This window comes from Bos grunniens, chromosome 5 (genome assembly GCF_055505025.1).
Source record: "Bos grunniens cultivar Pamir isolate PY7600 chromosome 5, Bosgru_T2T1.0, whole genome shotgun sequence".
Classification (NCBI taxonomy): domain Eukaryota; kingdom Metazoa; phylum Chordata; class Mammalia; order Artiodactyla; family Bovidae; genus Bos; species Bos grunniens.
The window spans coordinates 67498128-67516085 of NC_141169.1; the positions used below are offsets into that span (position 1 = coordinate 67498128).

Consider the following 17958-nt stretch of genomic DNA (forward strand, 5'->3'; position numbering starts at 1 on the left):
ATAATAAATTACACTTACTCAGTTCCTTTGTCCTTCCAACTCTACAGCTAGCATCACATTTCATAAGGGAGCCACGGAGAAGAGGCAAATGCCGAGAGGGAGCCTGTACTTATTAGACACCAGAGGGAGGCCTCCGAGATTAGTGGAATCAGTTGTTTACTTAGAGTCTGCTAAGCTGAAGGGTGCATCAGGCCAAGGAGGCTTTGGGCTGCCTGCTCCCCTCAAGATCCAGAGCACACACGGCCCCACGGCTTGACCATTATCTATAGGAAAGTTGGCAGGAAGAGCTTAACCAAATCTCTTCCAATTAGGTGTTCTGATAATCTAAATTCCCTTGTGCAAATGCCAGCTACCTACCTCATCTCCTTGGACCGCCGGAGTTATAATCTTCCCTGACATTTCATGGATCTTCCTCTCCAGGAGATTGCCGTTCAGTAAAAGGAAGATGAAATGGAGGTCTCCTGCTTACTAAGTGCATTTTCTGTAATATGCAGATATATAAACACGCGTGTGCACATACACGCTGGTGTCTCGTGTGGATCAAAACCGGCTGGAGTGCATTTGTCAGGGAGTGCCAAGCTTCAGTCGTCTCAGAACTTGAAATGGATCCTCCCTGTTTCCTGGGATGCCTCTTCTGGATGTTTGCTTATGCTGCTGCCAGTGATGCATGAATTTGATCATTTTGATCCTTGTCCATAAAGACATTGGTGGACTCATATTTTGAAGCCCCCCAAACTCCTGAGAGAGGCAGGGGAACCAAGGCAGCTTGACCTCCCTCCCTTCTGAGAAGCTCCCATTACTGTCCCCTGCGTGGACTACCACTTACTTATCCTGTCTAGCATGTAGACTAGCTTTGCCTGCCATTGTCCTCACAGGAACATATCCAACAAGAGCTGCCATGCCCAGCGGCATGGGTTGTATGGTGAGGGATGCTGGGGAAAGGATTTGCTCACAAGAAACATCCTCTAGAAGTGGCCCCTTTCCAACATTGTTAAGATACCACATTCACCTCACATTTACTATTATCTATTGTGATTGAAAGCAGGAGGAGAAGGAGATGACAGAAGATGAGGTGGTTTGATGGCATCACCGACTCCATGGACATGAGTTTGAGCAAGCTCCAGGAGTTAGTGATGGACAGGGAAGCCCGGCGTGCTGCCATCCATGGGGTCACAAAGAGTCAGACACAACTGAGTGACTAAACAACTGATTGTGAAAGCAAGGGCTTTCCAGGTGGCTCGAGTGGTAAAGAACCTGTCTGCCAATGCAAGAGACATAAGAGATGCAGGTTCGATCCCTAGGTGGGGAAGATCCCCTGGAGGAGGACTTGGCAACCCACTCCAGTATTCTTGCCTGGAGAATCCCATGGACAGAGGAGCTGGCAAACTACAGTCCATGGGGTCACAAAGGGCCGGACACGACTAAAGTAACTTAGCACAGCATGCACATTGTGAAAGCAAAGGTCAGTCTATTGGTTATTCTCTTTTTGAAAGATTCAGTAGTCAGACCATGGAGCTAGACAATGTCTGTTTATGCAAGGTCAGCCCCGTATACCTGTGGCGGATTCATTTTGATATTTGGCAAAACTAATACAATTCTGTAAAGTTTAAAAATTAAATAAAATTAAAAAAAAAAAAGAACCAAGATTTATTTCTGATTGTCAGAAAGTTGTTCTAATGTGACTTGAACAATCTCTGGCTCTTCCAGAATCCCTCCCACCAAAACCCTCCCAACCTCACTCCAGCAATTTTCAAAGCCCTGCTAATAAAGTAATTTCCTTGAAAGCGAGAATTTTACCTGTTCTATTCATCTCTGTGTTGGCACATCACATGCCCTAGACATACACTGCAGCAAGTTTAAAAGGAAGAAATGAGTAGAGAGAAAATTTTGAGCTACAGTCAGTGTTCAGAGAAGGAGAGTCTGTCCCTTTGACCATGAAGTCACTGGGGACTAAGCAGAGAGCAGGTCATGGGTGGGTAAGGTGTGGAGTATTGGATCTCTGGTGAGAGTAGCACACCCTACCTTAGTGTGTGCATGTACACACACACACACACACACACAGCCTTTGGTTTAACCAGTGGCAGCATCTTACTGCAAGCATGGATGTTGTGTTTAGATCTCTATCGGGGTGGCCAGCTTATCCCAAGAATTTCTTGTAGGTTCTGCATCCAGGGAACTCTTCCATTTCCAGCACATCATAATGATAGGTCACTCTATAGCCTCCAGATCTTCCTAAAGGGACAAATGGTAGTTGCCTTCAACGGTAGTTTCAATGGGAGTTTCTGAGTATCTGCCTCTATTTTTCTTACCTGCAAAACAAAGATAGCAACTTCATATGGTAGTCGTAGGATTAAATTAGAAGCTATAGACATTAAGATTATCAAGACAGAGAAAATTTATATTCTAGCTCAGTAGCCCTGAATGGGGCTTCCCAGGTGGCTCAGTGGTAAAGAATCTGCCTGCTAATTCAGGAGATGAAGGTTCAGTCCCTGGGTCAGGAGGATCCCCTGGAGAAGGAAACGGCAACCCACTCCAGTATTCTTGCCTGGAAAATCTCATGGACAGAGGAGCCTGGCGGACTACAGTCCATGGGGACCACAAAGAGCCAGACACAACTTAGTAACTAAACAACAACAAGCCCTGGATGAGTGTTTATGAACACACTTTGTGAAGAGATGTAATTGTGCATCCGAAATGCTGCTGGAATTAGGAGAGTATCTTTTTCTTGAATACCTCTCTGCCCAGTTTTGCTGAGTCTATGCAGCTCTGGGTGAATCAGTGTCTCTTCTGTGAAGCCCCTCAACTCACTCCAGCCACAGTGGTTTCCCTTGCTTTCTAAGAATCTTAAGTCATGTGAAGAAAATTGTTCAGAATCACCATCATTAAGAGTATGTGCTCTGGAGTCAGTGAAGTGAATTTTGGCTCCACCTCTTAATATTAAGGTGACCTTGGGCAAATTAGCTAACCTTGTGGGGCTCTATTGTTTTCCTTTACTAAGTGGGAGCAATTTGAATAGTATCTGTCTCATTTGTAGTTGGGTGTATCGAATGAGGTAATGTTAAATGTGTGCCTTACATAGGCTAAATGATTAGATATATTAGTTGCCCTGCCTTGAAATATATTTAATATTTACATGCTTAGAATCTTGATTCTTGTAGGATCTCCAATTTGGAGAAGGATCCTGTTGTAGTCAGTCCTAAAGGAAATCAACCCTGAATATTCATTGGAAGGATTTATGTTGAATGCTGTAGCTCCAGTACTTTGGCCACTTGATGCAAAGAGCGAACTCATTGGAAAAGACCTTGTTGCTGGGAAAGATTGAAGGCAAAAAGAGAAGCAGGTAACAGAGGATGAGATGGTTAGATAGCATCACTGACTCAATGGACATGAATTTGAGCAAACTCCAAGAGATAGGGAGCATGGCATGTTGCAGTCCATGGGGTCGCAACATGACTGAGCGACTGAACTATAACAACCCTTTGTAGTTATAATCTTTCATCTTCCCTAAACTTTTTATGTGCTTAACTGTGTTTCCTTCTCCTGAATTGTAAGTTCCTTGAGGCTAATAATAATAATGTTATCTGTACCACTTCCACCAAAACCACAGTAGTTACAGCATTTGGAGTGCTTTTTATTGTACCAGGCACTGTGCAAAGCAAATTGCCATCAACGGGGGAGCCCTAACTATGAAGCAGATACTTTACTGAGGTCACTTCATTAATCCCCATAACATCTCAGTGTGGTAGGGATTATTAGCTCCTCTTTACAGATGATTTTAGATAAGGTAGATATTAAGTAACTTCCCTATCAGCTGGGGCTCACTGAAAACTGTCTGGTTCCAAAGCTCGTGCCTTTCTATATTGCTTAGGTCCTAGGATCACCCAAATTATCTGGTGCACTTCCCCTCACACACAGAACAAAGTGATGCTTCTCAAACTGTTCTGTGGATACAAATCCCTTGGGGGTCTTAAATAACTTCAGATACTGGTTCTGGAAGTCTGGGGCAGGCCTGAGGTTCTGCTTTGCTAACAGCTTCCAAGTGCTGCTGCTGCTATCCAAGGACAGCAAGGCCACATAGCTTGGTAGATTAGTAGGCGAAGTCTCTAGGATCTACATTTTCTGAAATTCTTGGGGCTGGAGATGGGCATGGTGAGGAGGATGGCAGGAAAAGAATATTGAGTGAAGCTGAATAAGTGACCAATCATATTTAGGTATTATTCCTAACTAGAGTGATCATACCTTGCTGTTCAGTCCCTCAGTTGTATCCGACTCTTTGCGACCCCATGGACTGCAGCATGTCAGGCTTCCCTGTTCTTCATCATCTCCCAGAGCTTGTTCAAACTCATACCCATTGAGCCGATGATGCCACCCAACCATCTCATCCTCTGTACTCCCTTCTCCTGATCATACCTTGGGACCACTTTTATCTGTTTCTCTTAAATTCTATGATATTTGCTATTCCTCAGACTCCTCTGATGATCAGAATCAACTGGGGCTCTGATGAACCATGCAGCTTCCCCCGGTGCTTTACCAGGGTGGTCTCCAGAAATTTTTAATTTTAGCATGTTCTTTAGGTGACTCAGTATCAGAGAATTTTGGAAAATGCTGTTAAGTGCTAAAGAAATTGCAAAAGCAGGCAGCGAATGAGTGGTAATGGAGTGAAGGAGGACTTGATGGGGAGGTAGGTAGGAGATGAAGTTTGTCTTTAAAAAATGAAAGGCCAAGCCAAAAGGAATTCTTGCACATTGGTTTAGATTGGTATAACCATTTTGGACAATTGTTTAATGATATCTTCCCATGTTGAAATACATCTATCCTGTAAGCCAGCACTTTCACTCCTAGATATACACCAAATAGAAATTCATGCACAAGGGTACCTAAAGTCTGAACAAAAATTTCATAGCAGCGTTATTTGTAATGGTCCCAAACTTGAAATAAGTCGTATCTTCATCAATAGTAAAATGGAAAGATTGTATTGTAGTCATATGGTAGAATATTACACAGCAATGAAATGAATTGACCATTGCAATAAGCAGACACAAAATATGCATAATATGGTTTCTGTTATATGAAGTTCAAAAATAGGCATTTTTAAATCTATGGCATTAGAAATCGAGATGTGACTATATGTGGGGAGTTGGAGGGCCCCATGTCTGGAAAGGGACTTAGTAGGGGAACTTAAGTACTGATAGTATTCTATTTCTTAGCCTGGGTAGTAGTTATATGGATATGTTCATTGTGTGATTATTTATTCAGAGGAACACTTAACAAGTGTGTACTCTTTTCTATACAAATATATGAATACCATGTTTCAAGAAAACACACACAGTCACACCCACAGGGTTTGAAAAAGAAGAGGAGAGACCACAGCCCAGGTATGCTCTAGGAGAGGTTTGCAGGGACTATATTTCTCAAGGCTCATCTCAGGGATATGACATTGAACTGGCCTTCAAGGATTTCATTCTCCCCAATCTTATCATATAAAAATAATGTTAGACATTGGTTCTTCCTAAACCAGATATTTCTGAAGAAACTAGCCAAGGGCCACATCCATCTTTCTCTTGGAGAGACACTTAAACATCACTTACCCTGTGGACTAGTTTTGTTCCTGATTGAAAGGAACAGCCAAGATTCATTGCTGCTGGAAATTTGCCGTAATCATTGGGCATTACAGAGAATTATCAATAAAGTTTGATAAATCCTGTGACTAGTCAACCCAGTAATCACATGTTTCCGCTTTCCATCTCTCCACCCCCTCCCGAGACAAACAGACATGCCTATTCTTCTGGCTTCTGTATCCAACCTTGCAAAATTTACCTTCCACAGCTCCCAAGGCATGAGATTTGCTTTTTCTGATTACCCAGCTGGCCCTTAGTCCTGGCTTTATCTTCAAGCCAGAGGCCTGGGTGGTCTTTGAGAAACCTGACAAGAAGGTCATTAACAAAGAATCATATTCCCAAATTGACCTTTCATGAAACCTCAAACTAAAATCCCCCTGGAGCCTTGTCTTCTCCTGGTTGAAGGTGGTACCATGGGAACTTGGGCAAGAAGTTGGAAGGGTTCTGAAATGATGCAAAAGCAGAGCAATCCAAAGTGAGTAACATTTTAATAAGTTAGTCAATAGACACCAAATGGGAGGTGGGCGGTTACTATGCAAATAACTAGAGTAAAAGGAAATGAATTATAATAAGGGGCCACTTGCTCAGAGGTCATTTACCTAACTTTCAGGCGATCTGCCTCGGGACCTCAGTTTTTAAAGTAGGAGCTGCAAACTGACAGCTGGAGCTAACAATGGCCCTCAGATCAGTTTGGTTTGGCTTGAACAGATAAGTTTGGCTGAGCTTTAAACTCAGGAACTTCACACTAAAATCCATGCTTACGGCTTCTCTTTAAAAATGGAAAGTTCTGGCAACATTTCCACATGTTAACAATTGCTGGAGCCACCATCTCCCATTGCTCTGCACCAGCCTGCTGTACTCATTTATACTGCTTGTCTGTAGGAATCAGGTTTTCTACCCTGCTATGACAGTGTCTGTCTTCAGAAACAAGTCCAATGTCCAATGAAAGGGGGTTTATACCTGCCCATGGGCTCTGCTGACAGGGTGGGCTTAGGCTGCCATATTTTCTCTGATGTCCCCTCTCCCTCCAGCCCACCCACGTCTCAACCATAGCTGACTTCACCCTGGATGGTACCTGAATCAAAGTTGGCCCGTCTTGAAGCTTGCCAGGGACTTCTGGCCTGGCAAGGAAAAGCAGGCAAGGATAATGGCATCCTTCACTCACAGTGTTGGAATTAGAAAATTGAGCAACCCTTGCCAGCTAGTGGGGGAGAAAACTGAGAGATTACGAAATGCATTTAGCATCACAGCAAGACAAAGCCTGAGTGAGCTGAGCTGCCTGGTGGAGAAAATCCACTTAGGGAGGAGACTAAATTGTGTACCAAAAGAGGCAATGATGAGACATGAGGTGGCCCTGAGAGGTTGAGAGCACAGACTTGCCCCTTGATGTCACGCTCAGTTCTAGTTCTGGTGACCTGCTGTACTTGGTTTCTCCTCCTTGGGTGTTGATGAGCTAGGAGACAGTCACCCCACTTGTCCTATATCCACTGTGCTTAGGGAAATAATACCCTGAACTTCCTCTGGGGAACCACACTAGCATGAGAGAAAAGCCCATGTGAGAATGAAGCCAGGCACAGGAGAGAGAAGACCCCCTAACCTAAATGTTTCAGATCTTTCTTATTTCTCCAGAAATGACAGGAGAAATGAGAAATGGCTCCCAGAAAGGCTCTCTGAGCCTTCATTCAGCATATGCCTATATTTAAGGCACAGTGGAGTAATGCAATCATGATAAAAATATATTTCATAAATGTTTATTGAGTATTATTTTCATAAACATGTATTGAGTACATCATGTATTGAGTACTGTTGGAGGCACTGAGTGGGAAACAGACATGGCTGAATCCCTACACTCAAGGAACTTATGATCCCTTGGAGAAGACAGAAAGCATACATGAATTTTTATAACAAAACAGTGAAATAAACACTATAGTCAATACTTGCCCATCCTGTCATCCTTAGGGAAGAGAGGTGAGGAAGTGACTCTCTCACACTGGGGTTGGGGGCAATTTGGTAATCTGGCTTCCTAGCAAATGAGAAGGAGAGATGACAGATGGAGACCAGTTTACAAGGAGGCACTGACAGCTGGGCAGTGTTGATGGGCATGAAGGGAGGAGACCAGAAAGGAAAGCCCGAGAAGTGGAAGCATAGCAGGACAGAGAGATCTCCTTCCCAGGGACTTGAGGCATCATTGAATGACAACCTGTAGCCGTCTATTCATGCTGGTGCTGCTGGTAAGTCGCTTCAGTCATGTCCGACTCTGTGCGAACCCATAGACGGCAGCCCACGCCTTCATAGTGGAACTAAAACTGAATATCATGAAGGGGCAGAGAAGGAAGAGGTCACTGTGGATTTGGATGGTCAGAGAATTCTTCCCAAGGAGACTGGCCTTCAAAGTAGGGCTTTGAAGTTTACATAGGGTTTAGAAGAGGGTGAGTTTTAATGGAAGCGAGGGGCACTCCATGTGGAAGGAATCTGGGACCAAAGGCATCGGAAGCTGAAGCAGCCATCCTCTCAGCAACTGTCCTCTCAGGGCCAGTACATGTGTGTCTTGGGGTAGGAAAGAGGGCGCAGACCAGCTTCACTGGACTTGATAATTCACAGTGGAGAGCAGTGGAAAAACACTGTTGATAAGGCCGTCTGGAGCCAGCCTGTGGAAGGCCTTGGATTTCAGGACAAAGGGTTTGGACTTGATCCTGGAGGCAGTGGAGCCAGAGAAGACTGGGGAAAGGGGTTGACTTGATGAAAGAGTTCCTCATTTGCTAAAGAAAAGCACCAACACAGCTCATTTTTCTCCTTAGAAAACAATCACAGAATTTAGCTTTAAATGCACCCCCCAACTCTATGAAAAGCATATACCAGCCCCTACAGGGCTCCCGGGGGGAGTTCATGAGTTCAGACTCAAAGCACAAGACGTGTTTTACTTGGCATTTAAGTCTGTCTATGGGTGATGCATGTCCTCAAATGAGGACAGACTGATATGATTAAACATTTTATATCAGTTACTCCGATTCTCCCAGTGTGCCTTCCCCCTCTGACTCCTCCAATTCTGGATATCCAGAGAAAAATAGCTGTAAGACAGATTGTATAGTTCGCTAGTAGCGTCTGTGGTGTAGATGCTCAGGATAAGGGCTTTGGTGACAGTAACTGTGGCTTTTGTGGACTTTGTAGGTCTCACTGGGGCCTTAGCAGTGCCTAGGAGCACCTAGTTTGGCACATGGCCGACACGCAACTTGAACCAACTAGTAACAGTATTTTTGATACATATGGTTTTTAATGGAAGCTTTTGATGTATTTCTTTTCTCCTTTCTTTCCCTCATCCTTCCTGCTCAGTGTCTCCTGACTATTTCATTTCCTTCTTCCTTTTTTTAAAAAAGATTTTCTGTTCAGCTCACTCTTTTCTCCCCCTGCCCCTTCCCCCCTTTTCTTTATACTTTCTATCTCCTCGTAACTTTCTTTTTCCTTACAGGAACTGGGAAAGACAAGGGTGTGTGGGCGGCCATGGCTTCCCTCCAAGGAAAGTGTGAGGCTTTGGGCAAAATAGATCTCTCATTTCTTCCAAACATAGGTCTAATCTGAACTGTCTCCAGGCTCTAGTCTCCAATCCAACTTCAGTGGTTTCAGTTGGACTCCACGAGAAGGGACCCTAGGGATGCCGTGTCGTTAGCCTTGTCTTAGAGAAATTCAGCTTTCTATGCGCCTACTTGTCTCGAAGATTGGGGCACCCACATTCCCTTTCCTCAAGTCACCAGAGCCCAAGAGAGACTTCTGAGTAAAATGCCTGGCTGAAGAGAAGCAGGACTTCATTAAGAGTTTGATTTATCCCCAAATGATCTATTATTATGCATCAAATATGTTTTCCCTACAAACCAGTTGGCAGGGAGCATGCAGATAAATTACTACAAGATGTAACCAGACAAGCTGTTCAAAAGGGAAATGGCTCTGTGTGTGTGGGACGCAGGAGAGCACATCCATAAACATGTGTTGGGAAATCAAATCCATCTAAGTCTGCTGGAAGAAATAAGCTACTGCCCCCAAACTACCAGTTTGCTGTGATAGCTGACTGTTCTTTTGGGGTCATCTTCCATTGTCTCAGTGGCAAGAATCAAAAAGCAAGGTCAGGACCTATTCTGAAGTCTCTTCAGAGAAAAGGGGCTACTGGGTTATCCATAGGCAATTGTGAATTCTTTCCTTTGGTACATGTCAAGTTTGCTAATCTTGTTTTGCTAGAGAGAATGGGTTAGAGTATATTTTATCTCCATATAACAATATTTAGTTGTAATGATAGATTTCAAGGGAATAATAGTAAAATATAACATACTGTAACATAACATAAGAGCTTCCCTGGTAGCTCAGTGGTAAAGAATCTGCCTGCCAATGGAGAAGTTACAGGTTTGATCCTTGGCCTGGGAAGATATCCCCTGGGGAGGAAAATGGCAACCCACTCTAGTATTCTTGCCTAGAGAACCCCATGGAGCGTGGTGGGCTACAGTCTATGAAGTCGCAAGGAGTTGGACACGACTTAGTGACTGAATAACAACAACAACTTAACAGAATATAATGTAATATAATACAGTATAATATAATACAATATAGCATAGTGCTATATAGTTTGATGTGGAAGAAGAACCCCTGGGCATGACATCAGAGAAACGGGGATATGAATTCTCTCTGACCACATGCCACTTGCTAGCTCTGTGACTCTTAGAAAGTTCCTTAACTTCTCTGAGATTTCACCCTCTTTTTTAAAGGGGGAGGGCACATATGACTTGCCTTGCAAGATTGTTTTGTTTTAACACATGCAACATGCCCTGCACCATGGCCAGTGACATTTAAATGATTTAGACTGAAAATAATTAAAACTTTAGTTCCTTACTCACACTGGCTACACTTCAAGTACTCAATAATTCCATGGAGCTTGTGGCTACTGTGTTGGGCAGCACAGATATAGAACATTTCCATTATTGTGGAAAGTTTTACTAGACAGTACTGTCTGAGAATAGGCCAGAGGCAAAAATAGGTACATTATATATAATTGTTGCTTCCTGCTTAATAGTTCAAAGCACATTTGCACATAGGACCTGATTAAAGGGCTGTCTATCCAGCAAAGCTGCCCTTTCTCTTAGATATCACACTCTCTCTCTATAGTATTCTAACCTGACTCAAGTCTGCAAAGCATGGTGATTGCTGGAAAATCATAGTGTACACAGAGAGAGGATTTCTGGGTCTTTAGTTGAAAGACACCAAATGCATACTTTGGCCACCTGATGCGAAGAACTGACTCATTGGAAAAGACCCTAATGCTGGGAAAGATTGAAGGCAGGAGGAGAAGGGGATGACAGAGGATGAAATGGTTGGATGGCATCACCGACTTGATGGACATGAGTTTGAGCAGGCTCTGGGAGTTGGTAATGGACAGGGAAGCCTGGAGTGCTGCAGTCCAAGGGGTCACAAAGAGTAAGACACAACTGAGCAACTGAACTGAACTGAACTAGGCCTTAACTCCAACCACAAAACACATCTCAGTAGGGATAACAGGAGTAGAAATGAAGTGGAATCAACAAAAATAACAACAAAAACAAACAAATCTCTAAGAATATCCACCAAATACTCAATGTGGTCTTAATGCTGATATGCATATGACCCTCTTAATGTTTCATTTAACTGCCTTAGAAACATCCCAATGTAGATGAAAGCCACCCCAAGGTGCATAGCTGAAGCTTAAGAAATGTTCTCAAGGTCAGAGCAGAGGGATCACAAATTGACTTTCATTTGGTTGAGGACAATTTTAACTTTCCACAGTAAAACCAACACATCGTTGCTGCACCTGATGGGGTTGCAGCATGAGAAGAAGGTCCCCATATTTCTTAGTAGAGACAAAGTAAAGTAAGCCCAGGGTAAGGTCACGCTTCACATTCAGGAATGAAAAGAACAAAAGCAATAGCTACATTTGTTGGGTAAGCTTACTGTACACATTGTTTTCTATTTGTATTATGCAGTTTACCTGATAATCTCCACCATAACCTTATGAAGTAGGAACCTTAATATCCCCATTTTATAGGTGAAGAAATGAGGCACTGAATGGTTAACAACTCACCCAAGGTCACCAGCTACTAGATGGTGAAACCAGAATTGGATTGGGTGGTTTAGCAAAAGTTCACTTTTGTAACCACAGTTCCCTGAGGCCTGTAAAGGTAAGTGATCTCTCTGTAGTTTCCTCATTTAAGTTTCAAAAAAATGTTGAATTCTCTTACAATGCTTAGAGTTTTCCTTCTGAAAATTTTCTGGTCACTGTAAGAAACAGCTCTAACTATTAGAATTATCATATTCAAGACAAAGATGAAAACACTTTGTTTTCTAGATATATCAGCTTACAGATTTATGTAAATAAGCATTTCATGAGTAATGAAGATAACAAATGCAAATGAGACAGTGAGACCATTTTATCTTTGAAGGTGAGGAAATACTGTTTCCCAGTGTTTGAGTGAGGAATATGTGAAGTGAAAAATGGGCACTTAGGTTGAAAGATCAACAGACCAAGACCTCCAGGCCAACTGCCTGCTTTCATCAACAGTTTTATTAGAACACAACCCCACCCAATCATTTATGGATTGTCTAGGAGTAGAGACAGTGAGAATATGGCCCACAAAGTCTGAGATATTTACCATCTGGCTCTTTCCAAAAAAAGCTTGCCGACTCCTGATTTAGATGGCAGTGAAAAAATAGCATATCTGACGTTGAGTCTTATCTTATAACAATCATTTTCAGCGGACTGAAAACATATGACTTCAGTGGTACAGTATTAATAAAATTTTACATTGTTGAATTTTACATAAGTGAAAACTGCAGATAAGGAGTTTACGGGTCAAATGGTAACTCTTTATAATAAAACACTGTTGCAGTCCTGAATTTGAAAGCCAAAGGCAGTCATTAAATAAGGCAAAAGGAGGGGCTGTTCGGCGATCCTCCAACCTCAGTCTGTTCCTGTCTGACAACTCTGATCACAAGAGATCATCATGATTCTTGTTGCTTCACCTTTGCTGCCTGAGTTTCTTGAGGGCAGAAGGTGTGTCTTCTGTGGCCTGGTGCTTAGCACAGTGGTTAGTATTAGTAGGTACACAGTAGTAGCTGAATGCAGAGCCATGTGGCAAAGAGTTGAATGATCTAATCATAGGAGATTCAGGGGAGCAGCCACAGACAGAGGAGTTTGGGCAGAGTGCTCTCAAAGATGGGGTGAACCAGCAGTGAACTCACAAAAATCACAGTCTGTACCTTACAAAGTGAAAATACAACCAGGGTAAACCAGGTAATCATGGCCACCTTTTTATGATCATATAGGATGTGATAAGAAAGAAAGAAAGGGAAGTCGCTCAGTCATGTCTGACTCTTTGTGACCCCATGGACTGTAGACTACCAGGCTCCTCTGTCCATGGAATTTTCCAGGCAAGAGTACTGGAGTGGGTTGCCATTTCCTTCTCCAGGGGATCTTCCTGACCCAGGGATTGAACCTGGGTCTCCCACATTGCAGGCAGACACTTTACCATCTGAGCCACCAGGGAAGCCCAGGATATGCCAGAGACACACTCTTCTCAGCTCCTTGCAAACATTCATTATGTTAACTGTCACAACAACTCAAGGAAATAGGTTCTTCTCTTTATTTCATAAATGAAGAAACTGAAGCAGAGAGGTTTATTACCTGGGCCTGGAGTACAGAGTTAGAAAATGGTAGACAGTTTTAAACCCAAGAAGTCTGAATCCAAAGATTAAAATTTACGATTATGTTCTATTGATTTCTCTGTGGATGCGTCTCTGGCCTCTTCCTCCTCAGTGCTTTTCAGGACATTCCATAAGGAGCTGTTTCCTGAAAATGTACATTTCCACTTTTGTAATGAAGACCAATAGCTCAAACCTAGTTTGTTGTATAGCTCTTAGTTTTACAGCAAACTTACTGGCCTCCGTAAAACAAAGCTCAGCATTCAAACAGGGATGGTCATACCATACCCCATTGTCTTTGAGGAGTATGCTTTTCTGTTGTGCTTTTCTGTGTAATTAAGAAACATTATTTCAAATTTGGAAATACTGGAATGGTTTTAGATGTAGGTCCTTGCTACTCAGGTTCCAGTCTGAAATTCAGTATCATCAACATCTGGAAGCTTTTTAGAAATTCTCTCAGGCCCCAGTCCAGACCTACTGAATCAAAATCTGCATTTTAACACAATGACGAGGTGATTCCTATGCACTAAAGTCTGAGTAGCATGTACTCTTCCACTTCAGTGTGATTATCATTGACTTCACAAGAGAGAATGCGGTAGCCCCTTGGTATCTGTTGGACAGTTGATTTTAGAACCCCCGATCCCACCCCAACCCCGCCCCACAGACACCAAAATCTATGGATACTCACGTTCCTTATATAAAATGGCATAGTATTTGCATTTAAGCTCTGAGTGTCTGCCATGGACTTCTCTTTCTTTCCTTTCTTATTTGGCTGCATCAGGTCTTAGCTGCCGCACACAGGAATGGTCCCTTGCGTCATGCAGAATATTTTGTTGCAGCACATGGACTCTGTAGTGGCTCACAGGCTCTCTAGTTGTGTCACCTGGGCTCTACAGCGTGCGGGCTTCAGTAGTTGGGGCATGCGGTCTTAGTCACTCCGTGGCATGTGGAATCTTACTTCCCCAACTAGGGATCAAACCAATGTCCCCTGCATTGCAAGGTGAATTGTTAACCACTGGACCACCAGGGAAATCCCATGGACATCCTCCCATAGACTTCAGATCAGCTCTTTCTTAAAGTACCTAATGCAATTTAAATGCTATAGAAATACTTGACATTGTGGGGAAATTCAAGTTTTGGTTTTTGGAACTCACTGGAATTTTTCCCCCCTGAATATTTTCAATTTGAGATTGGTTGAATCTAAGGCTTTGGAACCCGTGTATATAGAGGGCTAACTGTATTCTGTATCTCTGGAGGTAATGGGTCAATTTGATAAGAGCTTGATATGCTAGGGGCAAAGGCCCCATCCTGGCTTTGAAAAGACTTAGAGGTTCACAGTTCTGATTGAACATAGGATCACCAGGGGAACTTTTAAAAACCCCAGAGCTACTCAGGGTCCTCTGTGGTTCTATACAAATTTTATAATTGTATTTTCTATTTCTGTGAAAAATGCCACTGGAGTTTTGATAGGAATTGCAATGATTCTATGGGTAATATGGGTAATTTGGTAATATGAGTAATATAGACATTTTAATAATATTAGCTTCTCTGATCCATGAACACAGGATATCATTCCATTTATTTTTATCTTCTGCAATTACTTTCATCAGTGTCTTATAGTTTTGGTGTTTGAATCTTTCACTTCCTTGGTTAAATGTATTCTTGTTTTATTGTTTTCAATACTATTATAAATGGGATTGTTTTGTCAGATAGCTCATTTTTGGTATATAGAAAACAAGTGATTTTTATATTTTGATTTTGAGTCCTGCAATTTCATTCTTTATTTATTTTTTAGTTTTAACAATTTTGATGGGGTCTTTAAATTTTTCTGTAAACAAGATCACCTCATCTGTGAACAGACACAATGTTGCTTCTTTCCCAATTGAGTGCCTTTAATTCCTTTTTCTTTCCTATTTGCTCTGGCTAGGATTTCCACTACTATGTTGAATAAGAGTGGTGCATGTGGGCATCCTTGTCTTGTTCTTGATCTTAGATCGAAAGCTTTTAACTTTTCATCATTAAGTATGTTGTTAGTTGTGGGTTTGTCATATACGGCCTTATTATGTCAAAGTGTAAAGTATTATGTCAAAGTATTCCTCCATACCCACTCTGCTGAGTTTTGATCATGAAAGGATGCTGAATTTTGTCAAATACTTTTTCTGCATATATTCAAGTGATCATATAATTTTTATCTTGCATTCTATTAAAGTGGTGTGTCACATTTATTTATTTGCATGTGGTACCATCCTTACCTCCCAAAGATAAGAACTGGAGGCATCACACTCTCTGATTTCAAACTATATTATGAAGCTATAATAATCTAAACAGTGCAGTACTGGTGTACAGACATATAGACCAGTGAAATAGAATTGAGTGACCAGAAACATTTTTGACAAGGAAACCAAGAATACTCAATGGGGGAAATATGGTCTCTTCAATAAATGATGTTTGGAAAACTGAATATTCACATGCAGAAGAATGAAGTTTGATCCCTATCTTACACCACTTAAAAAATTAACTCTAATGGGTTAAGAATTTAAGCATCAACCTGATATCATGAAACTTATAGAAGAAAACTTAGGGGAAAAGCTCTTTGGCATTGGTTTTGGCAGTGATTTTTGAAAAAATATGACAATAAAAGCACAAGCAACAAGAGCAAAATATAAACAAGTGGAGCTATATCAAACTAAAAGGCTTATGCACAGTGAAAGAAACAGTCAACAAAATCAAAAGGCAATCCATGGAATGTGAGAAAGTATTTGAAAATCATATATCAGATAAGGGGTTAATATCCAAACTATGTAAGGAACTCATGTGACTTAATAAGAAACAAAACAAGATGAAAACACCCCAAGTGATCTGATTTTAAAGTAGAGGACCTAAATAGACATTTTTTTCCAGAGAAGACATATAAATGGCCCATAAGTACATGAAAAAATGTTCAACATCACTAATCATCAAGGAAATACAAACCAAAACCACAACAAGCTATCACCTCATATTTGTTAGAATTGCCATTTCTACTAGGCAAGAAATAACAAATGCTGGCAAGGATGTGCAGAAAGGGGAACCGTAGTACACTTTGGTGGAACTACAAATCGGTATAGCCACAATGGAAAACAGTAAGGAGATTCCTCAAAAGAACAACCATATGATCCAGTAATTTCACTTCTGGGTATTAATCCAAAGAAAATGAAATTACTACTTCATCGAGATATTTACACCCCAAGTTTGTTGCAGCATTATTCACAATGTCCAAACATGGAAATAACCTAAATGACCATTGATGGATGAATGGTTGAAGAAAATATCATGCATGTATATATGCATATTTTCCCTTCACAATGGAATATTACTCAGCCATAAAAAGCAATCCTGACATTTGTGACAACATGGGTGAATGTTAACTTCATCATACTAAGTCATGTAAGTCAGAGAAAGACGAATACTGTGTGGAATCTGAAAAAGCCAACTCAGAAACAGCAGATTGGTGGTTGCTGGGAGCTGAGAGGTGGGGGAAATGAGGAGATGTTGGTCAAAGGATACCAATGTCCAATGTCCAGTCATAAGAGCAGTGAGTTCTGGGGATCTAATGTGCAGCATGGTAACTGTAGTTAACAATATTGTGTGTTAGTTGCTCAGTCATGTCTCTTTGTGACACCATGGATTGTAGCCCACTAGGCTCCTCTGTCTATGGGATTCTCCAGGCAAGCATACTGGAGTGGGTTGCCATTTTCTTCTCCAAACAATATTGTGTAACAGCAATAACAAAATGGTAATTTCGTGAGGTGAAGGATGTGTTAAGGAACTTTAGTGCCATGAACATTTCACTATATATATATATATAGATAGATAGATAGATAGATCAAATCATTGCACCTTATACACCATTATATGTCAATTATATCTCAATAAATCTGGAAAACAAACAAAAACCCAACCCAGAGCTCAGACTGCTTGCCATACCAGTTAGTTCAGAACCTCTTGGGGTAGGACCTAGGCATCAGTGTATGTTAAGATCCCTGGGTAATTCCATTGTGCAACAGAGGTTACTCCCTCTCTGGAAATGGGGTGTTCTTTGTAGGAGAAGAGAGAATGTGTTTCTATTTGCCTTTCTAACCAGGCTTTTGTTGGCCTCCTCTGAGCCTTCTACTCAGCTGGACTGGGCCCTGGGCTTTGGTCTCTATCCTCATAGAGTCCAATTTTAGCTGGAATCCTCTGAAGTTGATTTAGCTGTACTCCCTCACCCTTGATATTTGATCACCCTCAATATCTGATCACCTCTCCTCATCCCCTACCCACCATTTCCCAGTGGTATCTGATCCCCCTGGCCTGCCCTCATCAAGAATCCTGTTTGGTTAGTTTAGCAAGAATTATCCTACCCTCTTCATGATTTTCCATCCTCTGCCCCCTGTGCTGCTCCTTGGCTATAAATCTCCACTCCCATGGTATTTAGAGTTGAGCCTGAGCTTTCTCCCCTTCTGCCAATAGATCCTCTTGAAGAAAAGTCTTCCTTACCATTTTTAACAACTACCAGAATAATCTTTTCTTTAACACTACTACTCACCCTTAATGTCTCAGTTTAAGCCTTAGATGTTTTTCCCAGGAAGTCTGAATTAGGTGTCTCTTT

At 41.8% G+C, this 17958-nt stretch overlaps 1 long non-coding RNA gene across 2 annotated transcripts in view; it reads left to right on the forward strand.

Moving 5' to 3' along the window:
- LOC147372325 (uncharacterized) overlaps positions 1-12980 on the forward strand; it is a 212181-nt gene extending 199201 nt beyond the window's left edge. Inside the window, exon 4 of one of the 2 annotated variants that reach the window (XR_015164000.1) lies at positions 11677-11809. This is a non-coding gene — a long non-coding RNA (uncharacterized LOC147372325). Of the gene's footprint in view, positions 1-11676 lie in introns of both variants that reach the window. The other variant, XR_015163999.1, reaches the window with a different exon arrangement.
- Positions 12981-17958: the final 4978 nt, after the last annotated feature.